This window comes from Fukomys damarensis, unplaced genomic scaffold, assembly GCF_012274545.1.
Source record: "Fukomys damarensis isolate Sample0158 unplaced genomic scaffold, DMR_v1.0_HiC HiC_scaffold_19, whole genome shotgun sequence".
NCBI classification, from domain to species: domain Eukaryota; kingdom Metazoa; phylum Chordata; class Mammalia; order Rodentia; family Bathyergidae; genus Fukomys; species Fukomys damarensis.
The window spans coordinates 10,734,991-10,754,962 of NW_022900931.1; the positions used below are offsets into that span (position 1 = coordinate 10,734,991).

Genomic DNA, 19,972 nt, shown 5'->3' on the forward strand with positions numbered 1-19,972 from the left:
ATATATGACATATGATGGCACTCAGAGGTAGAACACTTGCCTGGCGTGCATGAGACCTTGTTTGACCTCCAACACTGCAAAAAGGAAAGAAAAAAGGTAGACACATGACAAGTTAATGTAGCACATTATTCTCATGTGAATCTTCCCACATGCAACTGAGAGTTGCCATTCTCCCAAAAAGCTGAAACTCTTATCTCACTCCGGCAGCACTTGAAGGTGGGGCGGGGAGCAATAAGGTCATGAGGACAGAGCCTCCAGGAACCGGACCGGCGCCCTTATGTAAGGCACTCCACAAAGCGCTAGCCTGTTTCTCCCAGGTGAGTGTACAAGGGGAAGTCAGCAGTCTGCACCCTCACCCAAACCATACCAAACTGGCACCCTGACCTCAGATTTCCAGCCTCTAGAATTGTAAGAAATTAATTTCTGTTATTCATAAGCTACCTGGTCCATGGTAAATTGCCCTAGTAACCTTAACTGACTAAAGCTGTCCTGAAAAATAAAAGACTTTGAAAAATATTGTTGGATCAATTGACAGGCCTGGAAAAGAGATGGTAGACTGGAGTATTAAGTCAATATTAGGTTACTGCGTTGGTAACCACATTATGGGTAGGAGAATGTCCTCCTTTCAAAACTTCCTGAAGTTCTTGAGTGCAGAGGACCATTATATGTACAACTCATTCTCAAACGATTGAGAAAAATGTGTTAGGCAGATGTATGATGAGAGATCAAGTCAAAGAACAAAGGGAACACATGTTAATAGTAGCTGCTGTTAGTTTCTCTCCTGTAATTTAGAATTATTTTGAAAATAAGATAAAAAATAAAATACATACGCAAAGAAATTTTATAGCTAATAATTTTTGTTATATAAATATTCATCCAAGGACACGGTATGTGCAATACTGCTCATTTCAGCCAGGCATAGGGTGCGTGCCTGTAATCCTAACACTTGGGAGGCTTAGACAGGTGGACTGCCATGAGTTACAGGCCTGCTGGGGCTACATAGTGAACTCAAGGCCAGCCTGACCTACATAGCAACTGTCTCAAAAAAAAAAAAAAAAAAGCAGTAAATGATAAATTGGCTAAATATATTATTGATGTAGTATACCATATAGCTATTTAAAAACAAAGATGTTGTGCTGATATAGAATCATTTCCAAAAATATATTCTTTTGTGAAGGGGGGAAGAATGGTTTTGCCCTTAATAAATAACTCAAGAAACCTAGGAATATTTTAAATGAGGTAGGAAAGGACAGCACTGCTATGAGCACTCTTGTGTGTGTCTTTGCATACTCGTGCAGGGATGGAGGCGTGGTAAGCAGTCCTTATAGACACTGCCAGTCTTCAAAGCAGCTGTCCATCATCTGTGTAAGAGTTCTAGTTGTTCTACATCCTTGCTGACAGAGTTTTCGAGTTTTGATTTATTCTGTTGTATAGTGATAATTCATTGCGATTTAAGTCAGCATTTTTTGATGAGCTTAAGCAGCTTTTTTTGTTTGTTTTTCAACCTTTCACATTTAGATATGCAATTAACCAAGAATCTTTTTTTCAGTCTGATGTGAAGTAAGGGGTCAAAATTAGGTTGGTGTTTTTGTTGTTTTTCTTCTTTCCCATATGAGTAGGCAAGTGATCCAGGCTCATTTACTCAAAGACTTTTATAATGCACTGCTTCATTATAATGTCTTAATGATGAAGTATTTAAGTATAAAGATGTGGGTCTGTTAAGAACTCCATTTTATTCCACTGATCTAGTTATTCCACACTGCATATCCAATAGTGTGGATCCTGAAACTCTGTTCTTTAATATTACCTTGGCTTTCTTAGCTGTTTTCATTGCCATCTAAATTTTAAAATCAATTTATGTAAAGGTTTTAGATGTTTCATTATATTCACTTCTAGACATTTAATATTGATACTATGACATCATTTTCTAAAAATGTCAATTTCTGATGACTATTACACAGAAGTACATGCTTTGTATATTAACCTGTCTCAAAAATGAGAGTAAATGATAAATTGGCTAAAAATATTAAAGTAGGTATGTCACTAAATTTATTTTAGAAAGTTACTAAATTTACTTTTTAAAGTTTTTAAATTTATATAAAGTAAAATTTACTTTTTCTTGTACAGTTGTATAAGTTTTGATCAAATGTATAGAGCAGTGTAACCACAACCAAAATATGAACAATTCCATCATTCAAAAAAAATTCCCTCATGACACTCTGTGATCAACACCTTCTCTGTGCCCTAATCACTAACTGCTCTGCCCTCTACCCCTGAAGTTTGCCTTTCTGGAATGTAACTTAAACGGACTTGTCCATGTACAGCTTTTTGGGTAGCTTCTTCCACTTGACCTAATGACTTTAAGATCTCATATTACGGCATCAATAATGCTTAGTAGTATTACATAAGAGAGACGTACTACAGTTTGTACATTCATCCCCGTTAAAGGACACTCAGGTTGTTCCCAGTTTTGGGGTATTATGCTCAAAGTTACACAAACATTTCAGGGCAGGTTTTTGTGTGATGGTACATTTTCATTTACATATATACTCAGTTAAGTGTGTATTTACCGTTCTAAGAAACTGGCAAACTATTCTCCAAAGTGGCTGTATCATTTTGTATTCCCACCACCCATGTATAAAAATTCTATTTGCTTTGATTCTCACCAGAATTTCACATTGTCAGGTATTTTGTTTGTTTCTTCAACCATTCTAGAGTTGGTTAGTGTTATATCATTGTGGCTTTATTTTGCATTTCCCTAATAGCCAGTGGGTGTCATTTCAAGTGTTGTTTGCCTTCTGTATATCTTCTGTGACAAAGTGTTTTCAAATCTTTGGCTCTTACTTTCACTGGTTGCTTATTTTCCTATTGTTGTTTTATTTATACTCTAGTTATGAGTCCTTCACATAGTACAAATACAAGTCCTTTGTCCTATTGTGACTTACAATATTTCCTCCCAACTTCACTTCTTTGCTATTACACCGGCATCTTTGGCAGAGCAAGTTTTAAATTTTGATAATATCCAATTTCTTGATGTTTTTCTTTTATGGACCATGTTTCGGTGGCATACATAAGAATTCTGCCTAATTCAAGTCACAAAAAGTTCACCTGGGCTGGAGATTTAGCTCAGTGGCACCATGCCTGCCTTGCACCAGCAAGGTCCTGAGTTCAATCCCTGGTACCAAAAAAAAAAAAAAAAATTTCACTTATGATTTCTTCTACAAGTTCTGCAATTTTATGTTTCACATTTAGGTCAATCATCCATTTTGAGTTAACTTGTATATGGGTATATAACGTAAACAGTGAGGTTTTGTTTTTACATAGGGTTGTCTAATAGTTCTAACAGTTTCTCTACTAGGAGAAAAAAAAAAAAAATTTCACTTATGATTTCTTCTACAAGTTCTGCAATTTTATGTTTCACATTTAGGTCAATCATCCATTTTGAGTTAACTTGTATATGGGTATATAACGTAAACAGTGAGGTTTTGTTTTTACATAGGGTTGTCTAATAGTTCTAACAGTTTCTCTACTAGGAGAAAAAACTATAGCTCCTCAACTGTGTTGCTTTCCTAAAATTTCACTTATGATTTCTTCTACAAGTTCTGCAATTTTATGTTTCACATTTAGGTCAATCATCCATTTTGAGTTAACTTGTATATGGGTATATAACGTAAACAGTGAGGTTTTGTTTTTACATAGGGTTGTCTAATAGTTCTAACAGTTTCTCTACTAGGAGAAAAAACTATAGCTCCTCAACTGTGTTGCTTTCCTATATCAAAAATCAACTGACTACCGGAAATGTAGCTCAGTGGAACAACACCTGCCTGGCAAGCCCAAGGTTCTGAGTTCAATTCCTGGTACAAAAAACAAATAAAATCAACTGACACCTCATTCCCATTAGGAAGGCTGCCAACAAAACAAAAATAAGAAGTGTTAGCAAGGATATAAATTAGAATACTTGTGCACTGCTGGGATTAAAGGAGTTGTAAAATGTGCAACTTCCATGGAAAACAGTATGACAGTTCCTCAAAAAATTAAAAATAAAACTACAATATTATACACTACTCCATATGCTATGTGCATTTCTGCTATAAGGTTTGTACACACACCTTTTATAGTATTTAGGAAATCCCTTTCCATTTTTGTTTGCTAAGAATTTTATTGTGAACAGGCATTAGATTTTAATATGTGCTTTGTTGGCACCCACTAAGATACTCATCTGATTTTTCTACTTTTTTACTATTGATGTGATGAATAATATTGATTTGCGATACTGTCAAAACATTTTTACATAACTGTCCTGATCACTTAGAAATTATTTTATAAATCATGGTCAACTCATGTTACTCTAATAAGATGAGAGGATAGAGACATAGGTATTGCTCTCACGTTTAGTACTTGGATTCTGAAACATCTGAGAGGAAAAAGAGCTTTCATTATCAATGTTATAGTACAGCATATACTTTTAAAAATCAGAAGTGAAATCATAGTAGGGAAATGTTATTTCACATGCAACAAACAAATGGATGAATGCTGAAAAATCTGATCTTATATATAAATTTTGTGTTATACTATAAATTTATGAAATGCTATCACTTCTCGGCCTTCTGGCTAAGATCAAGTGAAATTTATGAAATGCTCACATTTGGCAGGGAAATCTGAGTGTTAGTAATGGTTACATTAATGAATTCTGGGTACTGAGTACCACTCACAGGTTAGTTTTACCTTCTTTCTTTGCCTATGTTCTTCTGGCTGTGTTTTTCACAACTGAACAAACAGCCCATGATCAGTGGGGTGATGATGGGGAGGTTTGAAGGGCCTAAACCTTCACAGTAAAACTGTCACAGTGCTACAGAGGCATTCTCAGTCCTTGGGTCCACTGTCAGACCCAAGTTAAGAAGGGTCTCAGTGGCTCTGAGCATCTCACAGCTTCCCACCACGTGGTTCTTTAAAGGGGCTTCCATGCCTTGCATGAACTCCGACCTTCGCCAGCTGCATTTGGTAGTTTGACAGAGAAGGAACTGATGATGTTCCAGCAAGACCTGGAAACACATCAGAAAGCCAAGCAAATGGCACAGATGCTCAAGTACAAAGACAATGCTGGGCTAGAAATTTTTGGTTTGACTGCAATCACTACCAACAACCCATTCATTCTGCATTATCATACAGATTCCCCATCCACTCCTACTCAGTTTGCTGGATTTTGCATACTTCATACCTTCTAGAATACTGTCAGCACAAAAGCATTTTAAGTCATGATACCAGATGGCAGTAACATAAAACAAAATGAGCTCCTCGAGGACAAGTATCTATATCTATAATAGGCAAAATATATGTAATACTCAAAAAAATACCTAATACTTGAAACCTAATAGTAATTGTAAGCATATCATAGCGCCCTTTAACCTCGACCATCACAATTACATGACTTCTTTCTTTAGTTACTACCATAACTACACTGTCTATGCAAGAGCTGTGGACAAGCGATACATCAATCAGCTGGGTCATACATTTCTTTAAATCTGTCACTTAATACTTACAAATATAGCTATTTTTTTTTGTACCGGGGATCGAACTCGGGACCTTGCATTTGTGAAGCAGGCAGCAGCACCACCGAGCTAAATCCCCAGCCCCAAGTATAGCTATTCTTAATGGAAATTTTAAAATTATCTGAATTTGGACTGGTTGTTCTGTTTCATCTATTTGTGATGCACTTTATAGCTTCTATTTCCTCAGGAAATAGATTTGAAAAGATTTCAAAAAACAAGCAAGCAAGCACTGCTGGTCCGGAGGTAGTGAGTTATCTCAATTGATTGTCCACTGCTGTGTATTTATTTCCAGGATAAAGTACAAGCTCTACTACTCTACAAGAGACCCATTATAAGAATTGTATGCAGCAGCAGTTAAAGAACTAGACTTTAGGCTGGGTGTGGTTGTGCACACCTGCAATCTCAGTATTCAGGAGGCAGAGGCAAGAAGATCTCTGCAAGTTCAAGACTACCCTGGGCTGCCTAGTGAGTTCAAGGCCAGCCTGAACTACACAGAGATATCTTGTCTCAAAATATCAAAATAAAAATAAAAATGAAGAAAGAATTAACCTTTAGGACCTGGATTTTTAGGTGATATCATAATAGAAATTTATAATAGTAGAAAATTACCCAACTAGAGCTTTGGCAAAGGATTACCTACCTACCAGCCCCTGGGCAGCAACCAGGATTTCTGTCTGTAAGTCAGATATTACTGAGGTTCCAAGGGAATTTCAGGTGTTGGAGGTCAGGTGGTAAAGGCAATACTTTCACAAGAGCTTTAAAGCTGGAAGAAGTCTCAGACTGCCTGCTTTCATCTGCCTGGTTTACAGGTAAGGAGGTGGTGGTAGAGGGGTGGGAGGCAGGCAGGAGAGGAGTGTGAGCCCTCCAGATCCTCTGGAGTGTAAAGTCCTGACCTAAGCATGCTGTACTAGTAACCGCTAGTGATGGGAGGCTGCTCTGAGCTGCTTTGTACCACGCTCCATCTCTGTATGCCAGCACCACTTCACATCTGAACTGTGAATAGTTTTAAGCTGCTGATTCAAATTTTAAAAAGAAAAAGCCACCCTACAACTCAACAAAATAGTCAAACACCTAATTCAAAAATGGGCAAAGGATTTAAAAAGATGTTTCTCCAAAGATGATCTACAAATGACCAACAATTATATAAAAAGATGCTGAGGATCACTAATAAGAGATGCAAATCAAAACCCTAATGAGTTACCACAGCACCCATATTAGGGTGGCTACTGTGAAATAGCAAATGTTGGCAAAGAAGCAGAAAAAAAACTGGAACATTTGTGCATTTTGGTAGGATTGTAAAACACAGCTACTGGTATGGAAAACAATGTGGCGGTTTCTCAGAAAACTGAAAGTAGATCTAGCAAATTCCACTTCTGGTAAACATAAAACAATGTGAAAGCAAGATCTCATAGAAATACTGTACACCTGTGGTCACAGCAGCACCACTCCAGTAACTAAGAGTTAGGAACAACTCAAATATACATTCACTGTGAATAAAAATTTTAAATATAGCATATACATACAATAGATTATTATTTAGTTTTTAAAAGGAAAAAAATCCCGTTACATGCTACAGCATGGCTGAAATTTTTTGTTGTTGTTTTGTTTTTTGGTACCAGGGATCAAACTCAGGACCTTATGCTTGCAAGGCGGGCAGCAGAACCACTGAGCTAAATCCCCAGTTCCATGGCTGAATCTTTCAACACATAACACCACGTGAAATAAGCCAAGCACAAAAAAGACAAATACATTTAACCCCTTCTATGAAGAATATAAAATAACTAAATTCATGGAAACAGAATATAGATTGGTGGTTATCAGGGTCTGGAGATAGAGTAAAAAAGAGGAGCCATTTAATGGCTACAGAATTTCAGATTTGCAGGAAGAAAAAATTCTAGAATGTTTCACAAACATGTAAACATATTTGCTATTACTGAACTGTACATTTAAAAACAATTAAGATAGTAAACTTCAGGAGGCAGGAAGGTCTGCCATCGGAGAGAAGGGAATGGTCAGGAGACTTCAGTAGGCTTTGGTAGACTGTCCTCTACAGATGATTTATGACTTTGTCAGGGAGCCAGGAAAGTGGAGACTGGGGTATGGCAAATCCCTGTTGAAGAACAGTAGGTCGATAAAACAATCTCCACAGTGCTCTGTTTAAACTATGAATAGCAGATAATCGATAAAGAAATGGTGGTAGCAGCAAGTATAAAATCTTTTTGTCTTGTTTTGTTTTTTGAGACAAGGTCTTGCCATGTAGTCGAGGCTGGCCTTAAATTCATGGCAATCCTACCTCAACCCCTGAGGGCTGGGATTACAGGAGGATGTGCTACCAAATATAAACTCCTTGATGGCTAAAACCTTATGCATCTCTGCATCCTTTCTAGTACTTCACGTACAGAAATCCCTATGTGAATGCTTATTCATGAATGACAAGGACATCATTGGCAAAATAATAAATTTTTTGTCCAGAATGAGACTCAGAAGCCAATGTGATTATTTTAATGATGAATTAAGGTCACTTCTATAATTAAAATCACTGATTTCAAAATAATTCTTTATTGGGCCTGGGATTTAGCTCAGTGGTTCTGGTGACTGCCTCGCAAGTGCAAGGACCTGAGTTTGAGCCCCAGTACCAAATAAATAAATAAATAAATAAACAAACAAAATAACTCTTTATTAAAAACTTATATAAAACTATTTTTTCCTGGCAAACAGACAGATGCCATATTGCCCAACACTTAAACTTACCATTTGGAACCCCCTCAATTATATCGTATCACTTTAACATTACCTTCTATAATGAAACAACCGCTCGTAGCATCCAAAATCACATAGACCATTCATCCACAAAAATCACTAGTCTTTCAGCTGAGACTGTTGGCAGACAAGAGAAGGGGTTTTCCACCCTACATGATTTTATTGTTGGTTATAAGACTAAGAAGCTATAAAACCAAGCTTCCTGAGTATCTAACAGATTAACGAAGTTCTTAGCCATTCACAGGATGAAAAATAAAAACAATTGTTTTACTTACATACAAAGGTTTCAGTAGAAAGAAAAGGTTTCTAACTGGAATTTAAATATTGTGTAGTAATTAGATACTGCCCCTAAGCTATTTAAAGCAGCTCTTAAGTATACAGGTATCCTTTTTATTTTTAAAAAACACACCCCAAATTGTAAATGGCTTCTGGCTCTTTCAATATATGTTAATCACATTTATCTCCAAAATCTATCAAAATTGATAAGCCACAAATAAAATGCAGTGGGATCCTTGTATAAAACTTTTGGTGTAAGATCAACAGTTTAAGGCAAACCTGTTTACATACTCTTTTATAAACACTGTAGTTTGTTTCCTAACTTGGTAAGAGTTGGGAAAATAATTTTTAACTCACTGCATATACAAATTCATACAACCTTGATGGGATCCCACATGAGGTACCAGATGATCATTCTGAAATACAATCACGCCTCAAGGTATTTGAAATGCCAAATGCCCTGCCTCATTCAAGTAAAGTTTACTTGCTACAAGGCACAATGGGAATCACCTTGAGTTGTCCTTCAATTTTATCCACAGCAAATATGCAGCATGACTATTCTTACCAAATAATAAATGCTCAACAAGCAAAAGGGATGCTTAACTAGGTTTTTCTACAATAGTACCTAAATGTGTCCTATGATTGATGGGAAGGCATTTCCTCAGAATATACTGATGAATTTCTATACATTTACACACACACACACACACACACACACACACACACACAATTTCTCTCTCTTTTTTTTTTTTTTGGTTTTTTGAGACAGGGTCTCACTTATGTAGTGAGACTGACCTGGATTTCACTGTGTAGCCCAGGCTGGTCTCAAACTCAGTGGTTCTCCTGCCTCAGCCTCCCCAGTGCTGGGATTACAGGCGTGCACCACCACGCCCAGCTTCTTTCTCTATTAAAAGTGTAATTAATTTTGCATTTTCAGCAGAAAGTCGAAGAATATGGTAATCTCATCCCCTTGGCTATACATTCATTTCCCCTGTTCACATGGGAATGAAGGCAGGCCTGTAAAATAATTCAAGCATATTACACTTAAGAAAGAATTAGATGGAAGCTTCATGAAAGATTTGTTTTCAATTAGTGAGGCTCAAGAGGAAGGGTTGCTCACACTCTCTCTCTCCCTCCTGCTTTGACAAGGGATGTGCTGCCTAAGACTGAAGCAGCCATTCTGTGATCTGGTGGCACAAATCATGAGAATAAGCAAGCATAAAAAGGCAGAGTCAAGGACTGGAGAGAACCCAGGCCTTGATGATATTGCTGAGCAGCTGACCCAGCCCTGAGACCACTTATCATTGAACTCTGAACTGCTTAAGTAAATAATAAACAGCTTACACTTTAAACTGCTAGTGGCTGTTAAGTACAGCTGAAAGTAGTCTTGAATTAAGAACAAAAATGTTCTGTGGCATGCTGTGATTCTTCTGCCCAACCTCACTTCCATTAAACACACATCCTGTTATACTATGGGCAACTTGAAAGTTGCGCCTGGGTGGTTAAGAGACCAATTTAATTACTTTATAGCTATAGTGCTTTAACTATGTGCCTCCACTGAGATGAATGTCATCAATGGAGAAAACATGAGGAAAATATGTGACCTAGAATCATGTTTGGCCCCTGGACACTGACTTCAATCTTTGCTTTTCCCATCTCAAATCTCTTCTAGAAATAAGTACCATATAAATGATATCTGTTTGAACTAGTCTTCTGTCTCCTTTAATCATAACTTGTTAGTTAAAAAAGTGCAAATAAAGTACTAAAGTGTCATTCTTGAATTTTTGGCTTCAAACGTAGCCCAGTTAACATTATCTTTTTCTTTCTTTTTTTGGTACCGGAGATCGAACTCAGGACCTTGAGCTTGCGAGGCAGGAGATGAAACCACTGAGCTAAATCTCTGGCCGCCCAGTTAACATTTGCACTTACCAAGACTTGCACTTACCAAGACTTACCATGGCAATGCTATTTTCCCTTTTATAACAATTTACAGAATTTGAATATTGTTAAGCCGGTAAATTAGATTATTCACTGCAGTTATTTTAATAGAAATCTTTATATTTGTATATATTCATGTCCATGACTCCTACCGCAGAAACCCCTGTACTTCCCCAGCCCCAGTTGTCCAGGGTTCAGGACACAGTGCAGCCAGTTCATTCTGTTGCTTTCTTACTCACAGCTTTCATTCACTCTTCTCTTACCAAATCTGTTCCTTCTAACCTTATTTCAATTGTCCCTCAGCTTTCTCATGCCAAGGGAAAAAGTCTACAATTCCCTAGGTGGAACAAACAACTGCCATGAACACCGTTCCTCTCTCACATATGTTACCATCTCTTCCCTCTTCCATTCAAAGGGAAAAATAAAATCACTGATTTTTTGGACTATAGATAAAAAGGAAGAGGAACACATATATATGTACATATCTGGGCACAGAGCCTTTTCAGTTTAAAAATAGGGAATGAATACTCAGCTTTTGGTGAGATGACTGCTCCTTTTCCCTACCTTTCATCCACCTCTCTGGTATCATACGTCCGTCCACACGTGTGGTCTCTGGGTTACCGGGCTCACCCTACACACCAGCACATTCCTTTCTCCCTGACAAGTCCACAAAGACGAAGCATCGCTTATCGATGCACATGTATGTGTCAGACTGCTCTAAACAGATGCACTATTTTGCACCAGCAATTTCTGAAGTGTGATCCAGAGACTGGGGGATGTGAGAGGCCCCTCCAGAGGAGCTCCAATGTTATGACTATTTTTGGTGATAAATTTAAGACATTATTTACCTTTTTCACACTTATTTTCTCATGAATGAACACTAGTCATTCCAGAGTATATAAAATATGCAATTGTGCATCACTCTGACAGCTAGTGACATGTGCTTATTTATATATTCTTCATGCCTATTATAAAGAATATCACTTAAAAATGTCCCTGGTAAAAGAAAATGGTACTAATTTTACGAAATCTCAATTTTATGTTACTCTTTTTAATAATAGTATGATGAACGGAGAGACCACAAAGAGGACTTCTGATGGAACACAACGTACAATGCCCCCTCTTGAAGGAAAGTACATATTCAATTGTTTATAAGGCTTTTGCTTTTGTTTGGGGGGAAGTTTTGTCTTGTTTTATTTGGTACTGAGGAATCAAACCCTATGTTACTCTATTGCTGCATTATACCCCCAGCCCTGTTTTTAAATTTTGAGACATGGTCTCACTCAGTTGCCCATTCTGGCCTGGAACTTGCAATCCTTCCACCCCAGGCTCCTGAGGAGCTGCAATTACAGGTGTCCACCTCCACTCCAGGTGAATTATGAGCTCTTTTCAGAAGATACTAGTTTGGCTTAAAAAATAACTGGCACAGAACCTGCAGTTACTTGGACTTAGGCATCTAGCAGACATTTTCTTTAAAATAAGGTGAGCCTCTTTTCTAGGAAAACTGAAAATATTTGTTACCATTTAAGTTTAAGCTTTCATGATAAAATTCAAATTCTGGAAAACTGAAACTTACTACCAAGATCTTAACCACTTTTGAATTATTAAAAGACTGAATGAGACTAACAGTTATTAATGAATATTTGTACAATATTGTAAAATCAAATATACCAATACTCAAAAGATCTGTTTAACTCAATAAACCATTATTTTTCAAAGGATTATTGCACAATATTACAAAATAACACCTAAGTGAAACATCCATTCAAAATACATGATGGACCAATAGATGTTAATGCTACAAAGTACAAAAAAATTCATAGATATGGTAACAGTTTTAATACTGAAATTTGGAAGAACCTACCAGTTGCTGAGTTATGGCATAACAAAGATACACATAATTATGTAAAAAGACTATTAAAATACTCCACCGTTTTAAACTATGCATTTTTGTGTAGCCAGGTTTTCTTCATGTATTTCAACCAGAACAGTGTATCAAGAGATAGTCAATTATCTTCAAGTAATACACTAAAAACAATGACAAGGGCCAGGGATTTAGCTCAGTGGTTCCACCGCCTGCCTTGCAAGCGCAAGGACCCGAGTTCTATCCCTGGTACCAAAAAATAAATAATTAATTAATTTAAAAAAACAACAATGACAAAATGTAAAACAAGGCCACAGTTCTTACTAGATTTGTCTTGGAATAAAATGTTATTTTTAAAAGACTTTTAAACATTTGTTTTAATTTCTAATATGTTTAATAAGGATAGATATCACCCACATAAAGTACTTGCGATCCTCAATAAATTTTAAAGGTATAAAGGCACCCAGAAACCAAAATATTTGAAAACCACTCAGAAGATCTTGGCTCCAATTCTAGCACCATTTCTTACTTGCTCAGGAATTTTAATAAATTAGTTTCTTTGAGGCCTTAGTTTCTTCATCTGTAAAATGGATAAGTCATGTGCTCTTCTGAAGATTAAAAGACAAAAAGTCAAAGCACATACTATAAATTATAAGACATATTATTTCTACAAGATCTCAAAGCTGAGTTTTAAGCACTTATGATGTTTCTCCAAAATTCTCCCTATTCTTAAAATTCCATGCCAGGCATAATGGCACATTCCTGTAATCCCAACATTCAGGAAGCTGAAGCAGAAGGATTGCTGTGAGTTTGTGGCTAGCCTGGGAAGTTTAAGGCCAGCCTGAACTACCAAGACCCTGTCTCCAAAAAAAGTCGTGAAAAGGAGAACTTACAGAAAATGCTAAGTGAAGATTTTTGATTAGCCAATTAGCTCAAAACTCCAACCACATACCTTTACTATGTTAAGTGTCTTAACAGTTATACTAATTGGGAGTAAATACTTTAATCCATTATTATGCATATTTCCAAAAGTATACAACTATATAGAAAATAGTAACAAACTACAAAATACTCAACCTCAATTTTTGAAAACTCTTCGATATTGTTTCATCTTCCACTTGTATTCATGCCTATTCGGGTATTTTTGGGTTTTTTTGGGGGGTGGGGGTTGGCACCAGGGATCGAACTATGGACCTTGAGCTTGCAAAGCAGGGGCCAGAACCACTGAGCTAAATCCCTGACCTTATCCTGGTATTTTTAAAAAGCCTATCCTGGTATTTTTTAAAATACATATTAAGTATCATTTCATTCTGCCTATACATATTTCCATAGGTACCTGTAACAGATGATAACTTTTTTTTTTTTTTGGTACCAGGGATTGAACTCACAACCTTGCACTTGTGAACTTGCTGGGCAGGTGCTCACCCTTCTACCACTCCTCCTACACTGAGGTAAATCCCCAGCCCTACAGATGATAATTTCACATAACCATAATACCATTATACCTGAAAATGTCATGGTTATAGTTCTTAAATTTCATTTAATAGTAGATGTTCAAATTTCTTAATTGTCTCCAAAAAAAAAGTCTTTTGTTAGTTTTTAGTTGGTTTATTTTATAAATATGTCATTCTTACCAGTTGTTTCAAGTGAATCCAAGATTTTTCACAAAAGCTATGAAGGAAGAGGAAATACCATGCTTCACTTGCCACATGCAGTTTACAAAACAAACTCAACACTCTTCCCAAGAAGTGTGCTTTTCCAACCAAACAACAAACAAAACACACTACAAAATAGGTCAGCACAGCGACACATACACTTGAGTATTCTGAGAAGTTTCCAGAAGAGGACACAGCTCAGCTGCTCTGGAAAGGGAAAAGAGACTGTGAGGGGAAAGAGGTGACAGGAAACAACCACCCACCATTTCCGAAAAGATGAGGTCAGGTCAGCCACAGGGTCAAAGCTGGAGGTGAGGTCACAGACCATTCTAGTGTCAGCACATGGCTCAGACAAAAATCAGCCCAAAACCTGCCAGCTGCAACTCAAAGCACAGAAAACAGGGCTCTAACCTAGAGGTATAATGTGACAACTATGATAATTAATTCAATTTATTCAGCAAATATTTATCCAAAGACGACTCTACTAGGCATTATCCTGGAGACGAGCTGTGTATTTAAGAAATAAATCAATATACAGGGCTGGGGATTTAGCTCAGTGGTCGCCGCCTACCTCACAAGTGGAAGGACCTGAGGTCGATCCCCGGTACCAAAACAAACAACAAAAAACAATATACAATGCAAATAAGTGGCATTTACTTCTCTACTCATCTTTACCCATTAATTTGAAGGGGAAGAACAGGTATATTTAATATTAAACTACTTTGCTAGACCACTACAATTTATATCTTTTTTTCCCTACAAATTGTAGATTGCCTCCTCTATCACTCCTCCTACAGAGACATTAAAATAAAACTGAATTCTGCTGTCCTTCCCAAGTATTTTTAAGGCATAGAGTCAAGATTAGCTTTCATCACACAAACCACAGACCCTTGGCATTTGTATCTATAATTCTTTTCTAAATGAAGTAGTTCAGAAATCAAGAAAACACCAATCTACCTCATCTTAAAATTGTTAGTTTTCCATTGGCTTATCTCAAGTGAATCTGAGTGAGTTACAGATGAAAACTGGTTAAGTACATACAGAATAATTCTTGAATAACTTCTGAATGATTTGTTTCCACAACAAATCACATTCACAATATAAACCATTTCAGGAATCTTTTCTTAATTTCACCTGTAATTTTTAGTTTTTAGTTTAAAATGCAAAAAGTGAAGAAAGAAAACATATTATTTCTTAAAGAATATTTGAGAAGCACTTTGTAAATGTTCCCAGAAACACTGAAGTCACTGATAAGTTTTTAATCAATGCTATAAAGAACATCTTCAAAATTAAGAAAACACAAATCCAGCAGTCAAATAACACTTTTTCTTCAGGTTTTTACTATTTGTAGATAAGAAAAAAATGACTTTAAGATTGTATTTGCAGTGAGACCTTATGAATCTTTAAGGAGACATCATTAAGAATGCAGTGCACAAGACAGTCCAAATTTACCATTCTGTTCTGTAGCGCATGGGCAAATTCTAGAAAGGGGTTCTCCCTTACCTTAGTTTACTTGTCTGGTCATTAAGCCCAACAGCTTTCTCATACTTTGACTTTTCTTTTTGTTTTGTATGCTCTCACCCAAGATACCATCAAAGCAAACTGTCCTCAGAATTTAGCCCTCCTTTATAGCATTAATGTGATAATGTTTCTATGTACATGAAAGCCCTTACTCTAAACAGTAAACCATAATATAAAACCTTATTGCAAAAAAATGAGATTCTTAGCAAATGACAGCAAAAGAACTACGAATAAATTGTAGAGTTAAAAATGCAAAGCTTGCATACACCAACCTAAGAAGTCTTTTTAAACAAAAGATTGGTTAGAGATGAATTAATGTAGAGAAATCTATTCAAACTGGTTTAAACCATATACATTAAAAAACTGCAACATTAACGGTATTCATCAAGACACCGTAGGCAAAACAGGCTATTACTCACAGTAAATGGGACTGCAACTAACCCTTTATAAATTCCTTGATCAATATTATCTCCATTATTTGGTACCATTTGACATCAGATTTTTCCTATACTGTGTGCTTGTCCTGATTACTGTCTATCTTCTCCCTCACTGGACTCCGAAGTTCCAGAAGAGCCAAAACCTCATCTATCTTCCATCTCATTGTATGCCTAGTGTCTGGCACCCAGGAGAAGGTCAACATAACTGCTGAATTAGTCCAGCTTTCCACCTGGACTTCCCTTCCTGCATATCCAACACAACCATCCTTTAAGGCCAGGGTCAAATTCTGTTATCTCTAAAGATTACTTCCTTGAACCTTCCAATCTTTCTCCTTTATACCAGGAATTTGCCACTTACCAACTGTCTGATCATTGTTTATCTTTGACTATATACAAATCTCATTTAAAATTCTTGTAATCTTAAAAATGTGAAAAAAAGGAAACAAAGTCTTTATAAATAGGGAAGGGTGATGGGGGTGAAAGGAGGGCAGGGGCATGGGGATAAAACAAGAACCAAGATCCCAATGATAAATGTAACTGTACTGTTTGCTTTAATTGTACTAATAAACTTAATGGGAAAAAAATTCTTGTAATCTTGCTCTCCTTAACGACACAGACTTACATTCCCAACTTTTTGTATTCTTGTTAAATAATATACCTTTAATAAATGGTTTGCTTAATTTATAGTATAGTTAATCCAGAAATTTATTCTCAACTTCTTATAACTTATCCCTCCCTTCTGAATAACTCCAAATTGGTTATGAAATTGAAATGGATCCCCCCCATTTTGAATTTATCTCTAGAAATTTCAAGTTTACTTTGTATACTCTCATATAATTTAAATTTATGATCATAGTTTATCCATCCCAAGATTAATTTTTTAATGTAGTAAAAATCTTGACCTTTTGACAACACCTATAGTGAAATTTTAGCCCCACTGAAAAGGAAGTGAAGTTTCACTACTATGCCCTTCTTCCTGCTGCCGTATAAAAGGACAGTTTTTCACTTTTGCCTCTTTTCCTTCACACCAAGATGTATCCCATTTCTTTCTTCACTGGTCATACCCCTGGCAAGCTTTTATTATTTCTTTGTACCTGTTCTCTGTAATCTGCTTTCAGTCCTTCTTTTCGAACCTCTTGTTTCCTCTTTCTATTTGATTAAATTTCTAACTATCTGAATCGATCTGTGTGTGAGACTGGCTTCTTCTGAAAGTCTAAGCTGCTTCTTTAAGTTCAGCCAACCTTTATGGACCGTTCCTTCATACTGCCAACCCCTGATCATTCCAGGCTGAGGAAATACATAAATATTAGATATCCACAACAAAAAATAAGGAGCAAAAATGACATCTAGCTTTCAAAGATGTAATATGTAGCATTGGGCAAGATTTGGTTTCTTAATTATGTTTTTGCTTAAGCCAATCTTATTAGACTTTATTTTGTGACAGTGGATCTCTTGTCAGTTTTAAATTTTGATTCACTTATTCCTTCAAAAGGCCAATCAAGTATCAACTAGCTTTTTCTGTGAAGTCTATTTAACTTGTTCTTTCAATCTCTTGAAATCTGTCATAAAGTCTGTTTTCTGTTTTTCCTAATGTAGCTCCTCTTTTTCTTAGGATTCAGATCCAAATGAATTTAATATTAATTTACTTCTTTAAGCTAAAATACTTTTTGCTTGAGAACTCAAAGCATTTTAAAAACAGTAAAATTTTTAGTCCAGGTAATACACAACAGAATGCTGTTTTAGTCAGATACTCTGGGAAATCTGGTAGTTCTAGAATAAATGACACATATAATTTTAGCAACTTATATTCAGCAGGATTTTGTAATTTGCTGAAAAGGAACAACTTTACTGAGCAGCTGTATAAATCTGCTTCACCAACATATTAATCCCATATGCTGAAAATCCTATGAAATTAATTTCCTCAATAAAAGCACTTAAAATAGCATCAAAATAAACTCACATCAGTCCTGCCTCTCCCAACTCCAGCTCCGACTCTTCTTCAAACTACACTAATACTTTTCTGTAAGGGGGCAGGCTGGGGGCTGAACCCAGACCTACTTTAAGCCCTCCACAGTCCCCTTCACTTCCAACCATGCAAATAACTAAATTTTGATTGTGTGGGGGGGGTGATTTAACAGGATCTCTCTTACCCCTTCTCAGTTATTGCCACTAACATTTTGACCAACACCCTCCCACACACACCAGAATCCTCAATTTCATATTGACCGTTTTTATTTTACAGGTACTCAATTACATTTAACAAGCTGAAGTAAAGGACAGGAACTTTCTAAACTGAGGGGCAAAAGTCATGATTCTGCAGTTCTGTTCCTCACCCTCCTTCATAATTATGCACTGAAAAACTCAAGTAAAATAAGTACAATTTAAGCCAAATTAGATATTTTACTCTGAGTTGCTGACATACTAAATTTAAAAATAAAAAAATTTAAATATCATTGCCAGTTTACATTTTTTTAAAAACACTTAAGTGTAGGTATACAGTGCTTGAACTAATCCACCATATTACAATTCAAAATAAACACATTTCTAATTTTCTTCACACATGTGGAATTTTGATAAGTACAAATTATTTTATCTGAAACCCAATTTGAGCTGGTGTTATTTTGTCCAAATCTTTATATAAGATGCCAAGTGTTGACCCCAAAAGTTTTTGTTCAATTGCAACCTTCCCACACTGTGTTTAAAGTCAGCTAAGTTCTGTAAACTTTCTTTTAAAAACAATGACAAAACCTCTCACAGTACCCTTGTCACATTTTGACTAAAATACTCACACAAAGCCATAAATTCTTAGTTTTTCAATTTACCTCTCCAGGCTGCTGCCTTCACCAACCACACAACTGCAGAACCTTAATTTAGCAATGCCTCCCAAACTGTGTCCACCAAGGCAAAGTAAATAATTAAAACGTAATTAACTCCATTGGTATTCATTCTTTTAAATTTTTGCTCAAATTTTAAGAAATCGCTTTCTCTTGATGGAGATTAAATAGCAAAACTCCTTTGAGGAAACAGGTACTATCCATCACCCAGGAGTGGGATAAAAGAGGTATTTTTCTGACAGTCTCGGTTCCCCCTAATGGTAGTCAGAGCCCTTTTCCACCGGTAGATTTCACACTCATGTATTTTCTCCCCTCCCCACACGCGCGCGCGCGCGCGTAAAGACATACAAGAAAGAAACATACCTGGTCATTTTCTAAACAGGTTTGATCGGTTTGGTTCACTTGTAAGAGCACAGTATTTACTTATAATCTCTTAAAGCAAAGTGGCAGCCAGGGCGCTGAGTAAATAAAAACTTCAGAGAGGTTTTTAAACCCTGCATCTTAACTCACTTCCCCTTGGTTCAAGGGGACAGCACTGCAAATCCCAGAGCGAATGAGATTATGCAACAGGTTTTTCCTCTCTACCTTTTTCATCACAGGCTGGCTAGGGGTGCGCTTCCTCCACACAATCCAAACACCCGGGACCTCAACGCGCCAAGGATCTCTGCGGCAGGCGTTTAGCAAACTACTTCGCGATTGTGCAGTATCCATTCATTGCAAGATCTGCTTTAGATTTTCTCACCTTCATTCCCGGTTGTCTTTAGGAAGTTCAACCCAGCATCACAAAACTTAGGTTTTGAGTAGATACATGTTCTTCTGCGGTATTTTATGTCATGAAATGACACAGGATACGCAGACCCTCCGTTGTCTCTCTGGATTTTATTTTCACGTTTCACGGCCAGTGGAAAGAGTCCCTGGCGCACCGGACCCCAACACCAGACCCAGTGTGAAAGTTGACTTTATTTGGGGGCAAAGGTGGGGGGTTCAAAGGCAGCACGGTCGCCACCCGGGTGGCCTCGCCGCCCGCGCCAAAGGCGACTCGGGGATAATGGGCGCAGTCAGGCCGGGGCCCTGCTCGGCAGGCGTGTTGTGTAACAGCAGCGCCTGGAAGTGAGCAGCTCCGCCCGCGAAAGTGCCT

The 19,972-nt window shown here is 37.0% G+C and overlaps 1 protein-coding gene across 4 annotated transcripts in view; it reads right to left on the reverse strand.

The window, feature by feature from the left end:
- The window catches only part of Dusp16 (dual specificity phosphatase 16), a 173,567-nt gene that overhangs the window by 53,270 nt on the left and 100,325 nt on the right, over window positions 1–19,972 (reverse strand). The window contains exon 1 of one of the 4 annotated variants that reach the window (XM_010638394.3): window positions 19,198–19,365. The exons of 2 other annotated variants lie outside the window; for them this stretch is intronic. The gene's annotated coding sequence lies outside the window, so the exon portion shown is untranslated. Of the gene's footprint in view, window positions 1–18,822; window positions 18,849–19,197; window positions 19,366–19,972 lie in introns of those variants that run through there. One more of the 4 variants, XM_010638396.3, reaches the window with a different exon arrangement.